The following is a 15,469-nucleotide window of genomic DNA, read 5'->3' on the forward strand; positions in this document are numbered from 1 at the left end:
GATTCTGATATGATTCACCAATTCAAACACAAATAAATCAATAAATCCCAAGCCTTCTGAAGGACAGCGTTTCAACAAACAAACAAAAGAGCTACTGAAACAACGTATGACTATTCTATGTTAGATCAGCATGATGTCCTGTCTGTCCTCATTGGCTACCCAAATCTCAAAGATCCCATCTTAAAGGGATGAGCAGATATTCAAATGTAAGCGACAGAAAAAAAAAATCAAATGAAAAAAAATTAAACAGTGAAGAGACTCAGTGCAAGGCTGGTTTTCATAGGATCACATTTGTCAGCCTCAAACAATGGAAATCAGAAATTATTTCATTTGGGAGCCTCTATTGCCTATGTAAGAACAAATATTATCATCTACCTCAGCTACATTTAACCACCTAAGAGTAGAATGCAGTGTAAGCTAGAGTTGTTTTCCTTGTTATTAATAATGAGAAAGAGCCCCCATTTTAGAGGATATATTAACCCTCCTTGCTTTCAGTTATCAGCTTAGCAGAAGTCAAATTCTGGATGCGTTTCCAAGCGATTGCAAGACTTAGATATCTTCCTTGCCTTGCTATGAAGAATCATGAGGAACTGGTACACTGGGCCAGCGTCAGATGATACCCAGTACGCTCACTTCCATCCTTCAGTTTCTGCAGATGTGATCTGACATCATCGCCTACAAGACAGAAGTTGTGTCTTGTCTGAAAGGTATCGTGAACTGAGGTAATTCATGAGAAAGCTGAGCTCTTTTAATAGGGCCTCCACCAACGTATTGATGGGAAACTGTATTTTCACTGGTAGCTCACTCATTTCTGAAAAACTGCAAGGAACAATATTTTCCACTAATTTTTAATATCCTCAAGCAATCACTAAGAAGATTTGATCAGAAACATCATGAATCTCTGTCCAAATGCAAGACACGTCTTGATGTTGTTGTCTCTAGCACATACTTACAAAACTGAAACAACTGTGCAACCAAAACAACAAAATCCAACTCGCTAGAATGATACTGCACACTTGCCCCTTGGGATGAAAGAAGAGAAACGACAGATGACCATATAAACTGATGCACAAGTTAAGAAATACTGTGATACCATAAGGACAAGTGAAATGTAAAAAGTTCATCTTCCTCCTGGTTTAATTCTTCTTTCAGAAATATCTATTACATTAATGGATAAATTATGAGTCTTCTACAGCAGAAGTATAGAACATGATATGGGCACTGGCTCTAGAGCTTCCCACAGTTACACTGCAGAACGCGTTTGAATATTTTAATCTGAAAATTTAATACTTTCATAAATAAATTTATGAAAGGAATAAAAGATGTAATCTGCTAAATCCCAAGAAGTCGGTTAAGTTGACCCTTTCTTAGGTGCACTAATTTCAACGAAACTTGCAACAAGAAAGATTTCCTTGCTGCCAGGAGTCAAGATACGTTTCTGATCAAAGGCAACAGGACAGGGACAGACTATGCAGGCCTCTCCTTCCTGAATGGAAAGGCTGACAAATACAGACGCTCCAAAGCTGACAGAGAAAATTATCAAATTTTCCACTCTGTGTATCAGCCTTTGCAGTAAGCTTACAACCAGGCGATATGTTTTCACCTATGACAGCTAGCTATGCAATAGTACTCAAATATCTCAATTAATGGTAATTAAAACAAAACAAACATAAAAACAACAAAAAACCCAACCAACAAAAGTGTTGCAAATAAATCATTACTATGACAATGAAAAAACAAATGAACAAAACCACAAACAACTCCAGCAACACGTATATGTACCACCTCTAGGAGCAGTGTTTTGAGCAAAAGAGAATTGCATACATTCAGCATAAAGCAGTTAGACAATGCCGTGCCTGAGAGATTCTATTATAGTATCATACTGAATACTGGAAAGGAATAATACTGTTACTAGAAATCTGTGTATTAAATAGAAGTTTGCCATCATCTGTGCTTGTCCTGAGAACTGATTTTGAGGTTGCAAAACTCCAATGAATTCTTTTCCTTACATTCTTCACAGTATCCACTCATAAATGACTTGGTATGTTTTTCATCATCTACTTTAAGGCTTGATGACTAAAGGTTGTATAAGAAGATACCCAACTGAAAACATTCACAGAAATTCTGCATAGCTTGAGGCAAGAGTGTATAACAGCTTAACACCATCTTGTGCTTAAGTTGTAAAGGAAGGCTTGCAACAGACAGCATTTTAGTAGTGCAAGATCACCAGGTATGAAGAAATATGGAAAAGGTTTAAAAACCAAAGCTCACTTTTTATCTTCCGTCTTTACTGCTGCTGCGATCATTTCTAGAGATCAGTCTTGCTAAGTAAAAAAAAAACTGTGAAGAAAGCATTCACTACCTCAGCCTTTTCTCTGTTCTGCATCACAGGGGCCCCACCTCATTCAGTAACAGAGCCACATTTTACTTAGTCTTTCTTTTGGGTCATAGCTTCTTCCCTGACAGGGACACGCGCTCCAACACCTGCTAGGCAACCAGCACTAACCATGACACAAACCAATGCATCTGTCAGGGAGTTGCGCTGCACATTTTGTTTATGTACGGGCCTCTCTCCAGCACCAAATGAAAGGCGGCTCGACCATCCTGAATTAAGGGCCAAGCTGCACTGAAGGCTGCAAGCACCTTGGGGTCAGTGGCAGCTAACCAAACTGTTAGATGCTCCTAGAGATTCCTTTGGCCCAAACGCTTTTGGTTCCGCCTTACCATGATCTTATCTAGCACTAAGGACAAATATTATAGAATCTTCCTTGGCAATTTATTCTAGCTTACCTGTTTCCAGGATAATATGTATCTATATGTTTTGTAAGTGCCTGTAACTGCTATGTATAAGGCTCTGTGCCCTATGCAGACTGTTTTTCTTCCTTTAAACAATGAGTGCTTTCGTAGCACAGAGCATGATTTTAGAAGTGATAATTATTACAAAAACCAAAACCACTGGAATCTGTAGTGGAAGAGCAATGTACAAATCTGTATAAACAAACCAAAGCTGAAAAGTAGGTGTTTCTTAAATGGTAGCGCGTAATTCTTATCTGCCCTAAGAGAGAGAGAAAAACATGTGGAGACGTTACAGGTTTTGACGCTTACAAAACTGTAAACAGATTCTGTTGAACAACATTATACAATTTAAGATAAAGGATGTTCTGCATCTCTAGAGCTAAACATATGGCAATTATTATATTATTTTGTCATGGTTTTGTGATTTTCGGTTATTGGTACTCCAAATCATAACATCATGTAGTGGACATACCTAGTTCTCAGAAGAGAAGGACTACTACAGTCCCCACGGTACTTTGCTCCTTTGTTACCATTTTCCAGACGGAGGGAAAAGATAGAAGCTCGCAGTATAAAAACTTGCAGATCACGAGACCTCATCCCTTTTTCCGCCGTCTCTTGTCTTGGCAGCACCTCGCTCTCCAGCCGTCTTATCGTCGGTAGTAGAGTAAGGCCTACCTTGATTTTGGGACATTCTCTCTCTCTGTATTGGATTTATCAGCTTAAATTGTAATTATATTGTATTATAGTGTGTTGTTTTGCATTCCGATATTTTATTTAGTAAATTAGTTTGTTTCTCCTCAGATTGTTGCCGCTGTTCTTTGCTCTCAGGGCCATCTCCCTACCCTTTTCCCCTTTCCCGGGACGTGGGCCCTTGGGTTCCCCGTCCCCTTTGTCACGGAATCGGGCCTAACGCCCGTAAACCGTTGACATATTTTCAAAACGATATTGTGTGAATACCTCAGTATCCTTTACGTTCAGTTAGCATCACCCTCCTGTCTGTTTATCTCCAAGCTGCAAAATTGAACTGTTTTTCACTAACAGTATCAATTCTCTCAAGAGGACGTAAAATCATAAAATCATCAATTGTCAATACCACTACTACGCGAAATCCACATAAATGAATACTTTTTTTTTTTTTCAAAGAAAGTAAGAATTTTTGGAACAAAAATTTGCACACCTTCAATGCTCAGGGGGTTTACAAACCAAAGTAAAACAACAGACTGGCAAAATCACAGTACTCCATAGTCTTAATTTAATAAATAGTAGTGTTACCCGCTGGAATAGCATGAAATTCAAAAGCCTTTTGTCAGACTGTAATATTGTGCTGGCTGGCAGATGTTTGGAAAGATACTACAAGGTAACTCTTATTGTCCATAGAATTTGCTGTTAAACACTTTGAAGATACAAAGGGACAGCCAGCTGGATAGATAGGATGATGTATGAAAACCCACAGAACTAACAGACCCAGGACAGCGCAGCTGGGCTTGGACTAAGCACTGAGAGTAAGTTCAGACAATGTTTATACATGCTTTTAATATTAAAATTAATTTCCATGGCGACATGACTTTGCTAAGGTGAGCTGTACAAAAGTCATCTCATTTCCATTTATATTCAATTCCATATTTAATATATGTTACAACAGAGATACTACATCTTGCTTTGTTACTTTAATCACTTTCCTGTCCTATTGTAGTTCAACAACGCATGCAAGTGTACTGTTCTTGTTAGAGGCATGCTCTGGAGAAGACAGCTGGGGAGCTGAACAGCATTTCTATTTCAGCTGCTGAAGCATCCAGTAACTCTGAATGTCACCTAAACTTTCAGAGAGAATACTTCCAGGCGTACTTATCGGGATCAGTTAATAGTTGTATGCCGTAACTACCATTGCTAATTTGGGGCAAGCGCTCCAAGGTGCGTATACAGAAGAAGGTATACAAATACAGCATACATGAAAAGTTTATTTTAATATTTTAGTGCACTTTTAGTATAGATCTTGACATTTAGAAGAAATATAGATTATTCTGTTCTTAAAATGGATCTTGTTGGTACCAGCAGGTTATCCAACAAGGTCTATTTTCACTCTGCATGAGTATACAATATTCACGTCTGATCAAGTCTTAGAGTGTCATGTAGATTAGCTTAACTTCTGCTCACAAAACTTTTAAAATATGTTGCTTTCTTAACCTGTAACCTATCTGTTAAAGATCTGTTTGGACATATTCTAGTAGTATTCATTGCCTACTCACCACAGAGATACTGTTTGTGAAGAGCATGTCATGATTTTCATTGGGTGTCAAGGTCTTGCACACCACTGTTGTCGAGTATCCCGTAGCTAGCAGATCAAAGTTCCCATTTTTGTGAAACGGCTGTAGGTCCATGTTATCAATTCAGTTATATCTGCCCAGTATCACAGGTCGTAACATATTTTCACCTTTTGAAAGTTACTATGTGTCTTTGTTTTTTGTAAAGCCCTTTGCTTTTGGGTTCCACTCTGCTGATTAATGACTTAAGTCCCTCTCACTTCATCAGCTCTTTCCCTTGTTTTGTAATTTACAAATTTCAAGAGGAAAGTAGTCCGTGCAAAAGTACAGCGAGCATCTCCCACTGCACAGTGCGATGGCTATAGCCTTCATTAGGCTTACTGCTTATGCAGATCTGAACTTGTAGGGGAGAAAAAGAGAACAGAAGAAGAACCTGTATACTGGTAGTCAGCTACATAACGCATTATCCAAGGATTAGCATTCTCCCCTATGCTTCTGCTCTGTAGCTCTGTGAATTAAGAACTAGTACAAGATGAGGATACTGAGACCGTGACATGGGGATTAAGTCTGTGTTGCCTTGCACTTAAATTCATTATTAACATATGTGCATCTAAAACGGGTATGAGAAATGCTTTCATGCACTGCAAGTTAGCAGAGATAAGCTCTGGAGCAAAATACCAGCATTAAGCCACATGTGAACCAACACACAAAACCCCAAACTTGAAATATTAGTACCTCATAGTGACAACAGATAATGATGTGTCACTGGTAAAGACAAAACTGCATCTTTCCCCAAATGCCTTGATTCTTCCTCTCAAATGCCACAGTTCCAAAACACTTCTCTATCCTAAACAAACAGCTACAAGGCATGAAAATACTGCCAAATATTCACTAGGTCAGGTAGAATGAAAATAACAGAAGCAGATGCAGTCCTTCAGTATTACTTTACTAGTTTGTAAAAGCAAAAATTCTACAGACTTCTCATTAAATCACGCTCTCTTTGGAACCATGCACAAAACTGGTGAGAAATAAACAATGAATTTAAAGTCATTTGATTATAGAAATATTAGTTTCAAATTGGCTTCCAGCATCCGTATTGCTAAGAAGCATGTAAATGTCTCAAGTATGAGAAGCCAAATAGTTATCAATATTTTCTGTCTTTCTTATCACTGTTCTGCAATGATCCCACTAGCCAAGTTCTGAGAGAAATGAAGGACAAGTTTCTCTAGAATGTGTGATTGTTTATTTAACCAGCTTATGTTCCAAACAGAAATCTACCATATGGTCCTTCTGCCTCGCGTTGCATAATGATATAGTGGAACAGTCAGCAGGATATGCATTTGGGATGAAGAGGTTTTTAGTTTTGAACTAGGTCAACTACTGGCTTAATGCATGCAAACAGAAAATTTGTGTCCCCTGTGACTTAGTCTCCTGCCTTTGAAAAGACAATATATTTACACAATCCGTGGAACTGCTCTTTGAAGCAGAGTTTAAACACCTCACATTCCCATCCAGCTTAATATAGGGGCTGGTCTCTTGAGCTGTAGCACATTTTCCACCAAATACCATCCTTACATTGGAACATTTCAACTTGCAGAATGTTAGTGATGCGCGACAACCAGGGATCCAATCCACAGAGCTCATTTAAAGCAGTTCTGTATTGTAAAAATACTACCTCTTCAAATGAATTGGCACCTGAAATAAGAGTATTGTCCATTTTCACTAATAATAATAATAACCGTAATCATGATAACACGGTAGCAGGAAATAGGCCAACAAGAAACGGCTGGCCAATTTTGGCATTTGATTCCTTTAAAAAATACCTTCATGTCTATTGATGGTGATCATAATTAGTGTTTTAATAAGATGCCTGAAGAAGAGCAGAAATCAAATCTGCTATTCTTGGGACAGCTGTGAAATCACTGAAAGTTGTTTTCAGTGCAGCACAGGAAGAATCGTGTATACTCTGAAAAACTGCTCACAAAGATATGAAAGCATTGATTTTATGCAAATCATATCATGTGTGGCACAAAAACAGATGATTATTTTAAATATTTGAGAATGTTTAACCAAATTGTTCCTTAAACACTGATAAACAATGATAGCTATTTCCAGAGATTACAGACCTCATAAAAGAGCACTGACCCCAAACTGTCAGCAGTTGGATTGAGTCTGAAATGTAATGGCAAGGGTCAGCATTAAGGCAAATCTATTTTTGAATTTGTTGCAACGTAAAGCTAACAAATGAATTCTGTGAATTTGGGGGCAGAGAGAGACGCCAAGTTATCTGACATATTGGCATGTGAAAGAAATGAAACTGTCACACAGAAATGACTGCTAGCAGAATCAAATTTAGATTTAAAACGCACCCTGGAAATATCTCTTAGAAAAGCTTCAACAACAAAGAATTCGCTGACTTCCCAAAGGGTAGGAGGTTGTGTATTACACCAGATCAGTCAGCTATCTCTGTCCAGTATATCCATCACCTGGGGAACATTCTCCACTGCAGAGAGAAATGTAAGTTCACAAGGTAAAAAGTGCTCCCGTGTAGAGCAAAATAGATTATCATCAATTATTAACTGTAAGGATACCATTGTCTGATTGTTGGATAGAACAAGGGTATTCAGAAATGCTCATTAATAGTCACTATTCTGGGAAGATTTCTGGCTTTTAATTGCAAGAAGCCTATTACAAACAATTATTTTCAGCCATCTGTAAGACTTGTACATATTTCCTAGTTACTCCTGTTTTGAACACAAGTATTGTCTTTATAAGGTCATCACAGTTTTGGAGGGGAAAATGCCTTACACTTTGCAAACCAATTACTGAGTTTCATCTTAAAGGATGTATTTACAGCAAAGAAGGTTGAAACACTCCAGAATATACAAATCCTATAAAATCCACACCATCTAAGGCAGGGTAACCTAGTACCATGAATAATCACAGAGCCATAGTCTGTTTAAAATAAATAGTTCATAAACATCATCATCTTAATTAGCAGTGTATTTCTGCAAAGTACATATAGTGAGGAACATATGCAGACTCTCCATCGTTCTGATGAAAATAAATTTATATAAAAATGTCATTTTTTGCCATTGGAAAGAATCCAATTTTAGCAGCTCCACAAAATCATTCTAAAGAATCACTCTGAAATACATTACATGTGAAAATCTGCAATGTCAGAATATGGATCCAAGAGGAGCAGGCCCACGGAGGCTACAGTTAAGCAAGCTGTAGGTGTAAAAGGCAGCTTATTCCTTTTCTACAAGATCAGTTAACAGCTTTTGTGACGACCGAGTATGAAAAACTTGTTTCCAGCCTTCAGTGTCCCCAAAGTCTCACTTACTGACAAAAAGAAACTGTTCACACACATAAATCATACTCGTGGTCCAGTTCAGTCTCCTCAAGTACTGCATAAAATGCTCATATATTGCTCCAAACCTATATCCGTGGATAGCACAAAATTCATTTTTCTCAGGTAGCAAATAGTTTCAATAGTATATGTATCATTGCAATTACTCCAGCTTATATCCACTGCATATAGGAGATCAATCCCTTTGCAGGACATTTAACAATCTTGAAAATTTTATCCTCATTTTTAATGTCAAAATGTCAGTGTTTTTAAACAAAGTATTTTCAGATGTGCCCAAATATTTTAGTTAGCTGCGTTACTCAGACAAGTACCAGCAAATTTCTCTATTTCACAACTATTTACCATTTAGAGATTATTCCACTAATTCCCCAATGAAAGTTCCAACCTTTATTTAAGTGATGTAAAAGACTGCCTATTGAAAAAGAATGACTAAATGCTGTCTTTAAAATTATTAAAGTACATATTGAAATATGGACAGCGATTTTGATTACTTCATTATTTTAATAGTATTCTTTTACAGACTGCCATATTAGTAGCATATTAAGAATCAAAGTGCACTAAACTGAGGGGTAATTCCTGCTGAATAGAACAGATAGCTCAATATCTTCCAAGCTAGTGCCATTCCTACATAGCCCCTCTCTCATTTGAGATTGCATATAGCAACCGATCTGAGACATTTCCTCATGCTTGCTATTAAAACAATTGTGATAACTTAGTAATAATTCCTTACCTGAAAAAATATCTAAGTCGTTTTAGCTGTTTTAATACATGTGGGCAATGGAAAACCAGACAGCAACTGGCACCACACATCTACCTCACAGAATCACAGAATGGCTGGGGTTGGAAGGGACCTCTAGAGATCACTGTGTTCAACACCCTGCTAAAGCAGGTTCCCTACAATAGGTCGCACAGTTAGGCATCCAGATGGGTCTTGAATATCTCCATTGAAGATGACTCCACAGCCTCTCTGGGCAACCTGTTCCCGAGCTTCATCACCTGTATACAAAGATGTTCTGCATGTTAGTACAGAACTTCCTATCTTCAAGTTCGCGGCTATTACTCCTTGTCCTATCGCTACACACCACTGAGAAGAGCCTGGCCTCATCTATTTGTCTCCCACCTCCCTTTAGATATTTATAAACGTTTATCAGACCTCCTCTCAGTCCTCTCTTCCCCAGACTGTACAGACCCAGGTTACTCGGCCTTTCCTCATAAGGGAGGTGCTCCAGGCCCTTAATCATCTTTGTGGTCCTCTGCTGGACTCCTTCTAGGAGATCCCTGTCTTTTTTAAACTGGGAAGGCCAGAACTGGACACAGTAGTCTAAATGTGGCCTCATGAGGGCAGAGTAGAGGGGGAGGATCACTGCCCTCAACCTGCCGGCCGTGCTTTTTTTAAACGTGCCCCAGGATACCATTGACCTTCTTGGCCACAAGAGCACACAGCTGGCTCATGGCCAACCAGCTGTCCACCAAAGCCCCCAGGTCCTTCTCCGCAGAGCTCATCTCCAGCTGGTCATCCCCTAAACTGTACTGATGCATGTGACCGATAGATTGAACATACTAAGGATCACTCCTTGGCAAAAGAAAACCCAAAACATTTACTGATGCTGTTAACTAGCAGATGCTACAGATGATTAAATACTTTCAATCCAACCAATAAGAAAATAATGTTAGTAAGAAAATTCATGCAAGTTTTCTGAGAGCAACAGTGTTGATTTAACATAGCTGGAAAGGACATCTGAAATTGGAAACGAATCTGATTTTTTTTTTCCCCACAGTATCACTTGTGGTATGAGTTTTCTATTTCATGTTCTCCAACCTGCCTGCACTTAAGACTACTCAGTTCCAAATAGGCATTTGAGGGCTGTGTGATATCACTCATTACAGTTCATGGATCGGCATATCTAATCAAACAAGAATGGGTAATGGATGCCAGCAGGTTATTTCTTGATTCAGTGTAGCTCTTCCAGTTCATAATGTTTCCTAACGCTCAGCCTTCTAGGCACGCATCTCACATCAGGTTTTGCCAGCTTTTAACCATTAGATCTCAAAATAATCATTATCAGTGCTAATGGAGCTTAAACAAAGAGTAAAGCTTCACACTATCTTCCACTTCCAAAGTACTCCTAAAATGTCAAAAGCAAACTTGTAGACTTTGCTGAAAGGTGATGATACTCAAGGAAGGAAGCAGCTAACTTTTCATCAAAAATAAACATAGATATTCCCGTTGTCTCCGTTTGTGAGAAGCAGATGACATACTCAGCTCAGAGTGTGACAGCAAATACAGGCTCCATAGCTGTTGCTCTTCTAATGAGACCTAAGATTCTCAAGTGATTTTTACTGCAGATAGAAGGACTCGTGGAGATGCATCATGTGAATGCGGAACACCAATACACTGCAAAGTAGGTCTTACAGAACAGCTTGTAATTAGTATGCTCTGATTAGATGCTGAGAGACATGCAACAGACCATGGTTACATAGGTGACTCTGAAAGTAACACCCCGTAGTTACTTCCATGGAAACTACATCAGATACAAAGAGAACAATAACACTGTTTGGTAGAGCACATTCTCAGCTACAAAATACTGTTTTTTCAGCAAAGTCACCACCATTAGCTGTGCATTTTCACCAGCAATGAACAAGAGCCTGCGTGTTGCACTCTTAAAAATCTGCACCAGAGATGATCCACTGTCTCTGTAGCCACTGCTGAAATGCACCACCCACTGCCACACTGTGCTCACATCCACTGTTTGGTCTCCATAAATGTTCACCAAGTGTTGATGAATGCCAGTGGGTGCCATTTTTTCCTGCGTGGAGGAATTCAGTGAAACACTTTAGCTTCTTCCGCACTTCCTAATGTGAGACGCCATTTTGTCAGACCGCCCCTCTGCTGCCATCTGCCACACAGCAACAACACGTAATGGAATATCAGTGGGAAGGTTCAGTCTCCACTGCCAAACCACCAGCATCTGCCTCTGACATCATGAGCCAGAATAATAAAATGGGCTGCTCCAGAAGTAATGCCTCCTTTGTATTCTATTCTCAAGTGTTTTGGGGAACATTACAACTAAGAATAAAGTTAGAAAAGACCACAACTGCCAAAAAAACAGGTGGCCTAGCTTCATATCAAAATCTGAAAAAAGTCATTTCCTATAATCCTTGGAATTTATTTTAAACAATCAAGTCCTTATGATCAAAGGTAGTTACAATACAGCTGTAGGCAAAAGCAGAAAATTAGGTGGAGTTCTAATAAACTAGCCATTAGCTTGTCCATATAAATGCCTCACTCCAAAAGCAGTATGTATAATAAAGAATCCTGACATTTTTCAGTTAGCACTACCTTTTCTTTAAAAACTCATCATTCAACGATAAATAATACCAGATAGGTTTTATGAAGTTTAAAATCAGAGCAGACAACTTTTCTGAACAAAATCCAATTGTGATGACTGAACCAATGTTTTGAGCCACAAATGCTGATATGCAATCTAAACAGAAGAGTGAGAAGTTGCACAGAGTTTTTGGACAAAGTTTACTTTGAGGAGGTTATCCTAGTCTTGTTGAGCTGGAAAAAAAAAAAACAATCTCAGAAGAACAGACATTGTTGGAAACCTTACAGGTCTTTCAGAATGCATTTAAGAACCATGGAGTGGGAAGATATTAAAAAAGAAGAAGAAAAAAACAAAAGAGGAATTCAGTGTTTTACATTATGTGAACATCACATTGGGAGAAATAGTCAACACTCAGGACAATCTATGTAGTCATTTCCATTTTAAAAGACAAATGACACATCTTAAAAGCAACTCTACCATGATTCTAAGCGCTTCAGGTGCAGCAGACTCATGAGGCTGAAAATGAAGTCTTGGCACTGTGACACTAACACATGCGGAATGTGGTTACTATTCCCTGTATCATTTACTAAACCTGCTAATCAGTCTGGAGAGCCTCACCCAAGCATCAAATCCACAGATTAACTGAGATGGAAAGTAGTCAATTTACTTCCCTATTAAAATCAACTGAGCAGGTGCAAAAATTTTAAAAATGAATTTCCACTCCTTTTTAGCTCAGATACTCTGTTCTATTCTGAATGCTGAATCTCACTGTGACAGCACCGAGATGCAACATGTGGAAACAGACTCATCTAAAGGAACCTCCAGGACCAAGGAAACTTTCTTCACAGAAGGAAATGCCTGCAGTGCTCTCCTTCTTCAGCCTGATGTGCATGCCCCTTTTATGTTACTCATTCAGCTTACATGTTTATTTTTGTTTAGGGAGTTAGTTGGTTTCTTGGGGGCTGACATCATGAGCCAGAGTAAAATAGGAGGCATTATTTTCAGAGCAGCGCTAATCTTTAACAGTTTTTGGTTTCAGGTACGAGACCATACGATCATGTGCCACATGGAACAGCACACATATCACATGAACTACATTTATTTAGTTCACATCTCACATGATGAACAGCATGCCTGGAATGAGTCTGTTACCAGCCACACATTTGCATTCATAGCAGGAGCTGGGAAGAATTTCCAGAACAGAAGACAAAATAAAAATGTGATGAATGGATAGAACTGCAATTCAGTGACTTAGGTGCGGAAGAGCTCCCTATCTTGCAACAGAAACCATCCTCAGTAACAGCTGAGTTGTAAGTGACTAAAGGGTGCAGTACCAATACATTGTATGACATACCAAAATATACATTTCCAGGTGGACACTATTAACAAATGCCATTAACACAAATTTAAAATCACCTTTTGATAATTTACAAAATGACAATGCCATGTAAAAGGGAGTAATAACAAGATGAATTAAATAAAGCCTGTAAAGGTATAAGTAATTCATGTTTTTACAAGATTTCCAAACCAAGTTTGCATCATAGAATAGTTATTTCGCAATAAATCAGGTGACATCAAACTATAAAGCTCTGTCATCAACTATTCAAAGTAAATATTTTCCATCTTGTGTCAGCTCATAACAAGCAACACAAACTGTGTACAACAATTAAAGAAAGTGGTTCTGTGTGGAGAAGAATGAGCACAGATCCTTTCATGGCATTCCTCAGATGTAAGTCTACCCTAAGCCACATTCCACCTCTACTGCTCTAGTGCTCTTTGCATTTCTTGTTACCTTGCTTCAGCATGAGATTTTTGAGAACATCAGCAAGAGCAGTTGTTTTGTCCCTCAGTTGTAACATGCACTTCTGGTATAATTTGTAAGTAATGAGAAACAACTGCAGGGAATTAAGAAACAATTCCTTGAGCCTGGCTTTCCAGAGATAATAGCTACGATGTTTCAGACCAACGATCCATCTAGCACAGTGTCTTTTATCCAGACGTAGATGCCTAAGGAAGAGTGAGAATAGAAAGCAAAAAAAGAATATGCACTCCTTACTACCAATTATTTTCAGCTGAGAGAATTCCTTGAAGCTGGGTTGTTTTGTTTTTAATTCTTATTTATTTTTTTATTTTTAGCCATTTATTAAGTACTCCATTTCTCTACTTCGACTGTGACACTCACTCTCTAGCTTCGTAGATGGTTTATCTTCATAACAGAAGAAGTCACTCCCAGCCAGCTTCTTCACACAACATGCATTGGTCTAGATTATACAGAAATCTGTAGCTCTCTGCCATGTCCCCAAACCACCTCTTCTCCAGGCAGAAGACCACCCTAGTCAAACCAGCAGGTGCTTTTAAAAGAGCTCTCTCTTTGACCATCTTCCCAGCACTTTTGTGAACCTTTTCCTATGCTAACACATCCTTTTCACACAGAAGAGCCAGAAGTGCATAAAAATGCACAGTGCTACCTTTCCTGAACTTAAATACTTCAACCTATTGCCCCCTCCACTGGCCCTGTTCTGCCCTCATCCAGTGACAGCCCTGGAAGCTTACTGCTGCAAGGGAAGAGAGGACCTGGAGCAAGTCAAAGCTTGGTAGTTCTACTCGCCGATGGTGTAGTCCCACTCCTAGAAGAATCTCAGAGAATTCATGCCACAAAAAAAAAAAACTTCTGAGAATACACAGAATAGCTTCTAAAAAGCTGTTTCACAGAGATTACAAAAGACTCCTCCTCTTGTCCTACCTCAAGATTTCGTGCTAGCAGTCACAAAAATTCATGGAGGTGAAAGACCACATAATTTTTTTCTTCTGATGTCATGAAATACCTCTCTTACACAATCAAAAACAAAACCCAGGTCTTGCATAAACCATAAGACACTGAGAAAAAGCACCGGTTTCCAGAATGTTTCATTTGCTGATGGAAGCAATCTCACAATTAAGAAGGAAGTAAACCAATTACATTGCTTACACTTAAAGGGGTGAATAATTTTGTGACAGGTACCAATGACACCAAAAAATAAGCATCATTGCCTCTATGAATGGAGTTGAAAAAGGAATTGTGAAATAAAAGACAAGATTAAATTGGATAAAATGTTTTCCGGCAGAAGGCAGTTCTGTATTTTAAAAAGGTTATGTCAGAAAACTCCTTCCCTGTAAGATTATGCTGTGTATTCCATGAAAGCTATTACATATCACTCTTGCTAGGGTAGTTTTAAAGCAGCAGTGAAGACTCAGTAATTCAGAAATCTCTTTTGTACTATTTTAACACAATGTATTTAGCTTTTGTTTACCAAATATGCAAGAATATATATACAGTTGCAAACATACTACAGGACTGGCAGAGGGTATTTACATACTCTGTAGTATTCTACACCGTTTCTGAAAATAAATTGTGAGCACACTTTGGTACATTCACAGTGACTGCAGATGTGAACAGCCTCCTGAATCATCAGTCAAAACCCTTCCACAGACACTGCAGCCAAGGCTTTTTCCTTGCTTTAGGAAAGAGGAAAGAAGAAAAGCAGTGCCCAGCATTATGCTAATATAGAACTAGCTTCTACAACTGGCTTCCCTGGATAATACAGACACTCTGATTTCAAGAGGTAGAAAAGTAAGTGGGAAAGAGACGTGATTGTGATTTTCTTATGTTAACAGTTGCACTGATCTCACTGGGACCATTTGTAGGAGTACATGTATAGCTGTTTATACAA

The 15,469-nt window shown here is 38.6% G+C and overlaps 1 long non-coding RNA gene across 3 annotated transcripts in view; it reads right to left on the reverse strand.

The window, feature by feature from the left end:
• Positions 1–15,469, reverse strand: part of LOC110397968 — a 29,085-nt gene that overhangs the window by 2,623 nt on the left and 10,993 nt on the right. The window contains exon 3 of one of the 3 annotated variants that reach the window (XR_002438126.1): positions 9,674–11,327. The exons of 1 other annotated variant lie outside the window; for it this stretch is intronic. This is a non-coding gene — a long non-coding RNA (uncharacterized LOC110397968). Of the gene's footprint in view, positions 1–9,673; positions 11,328–11,438; positions 13,767–15,469 lie in introns of those variants that run through there. One more of the 3 variants, XR_002438125.1, reaches the window with a different exon arrangement.

Source organism: Numida meleagris, chromosome 4, assembly GCF_002078875.1.
Source record: "Numida meleagris isolate 19003 breed g44 Domestic line chromosome 4, NumMel1.0, whole genome shotgun sequence".
Lineage (NCBI taxonomy): Eukaryota > Metazoa > Chordata > Aves > Galliformes > Numididae > Numida > Numida meleagris.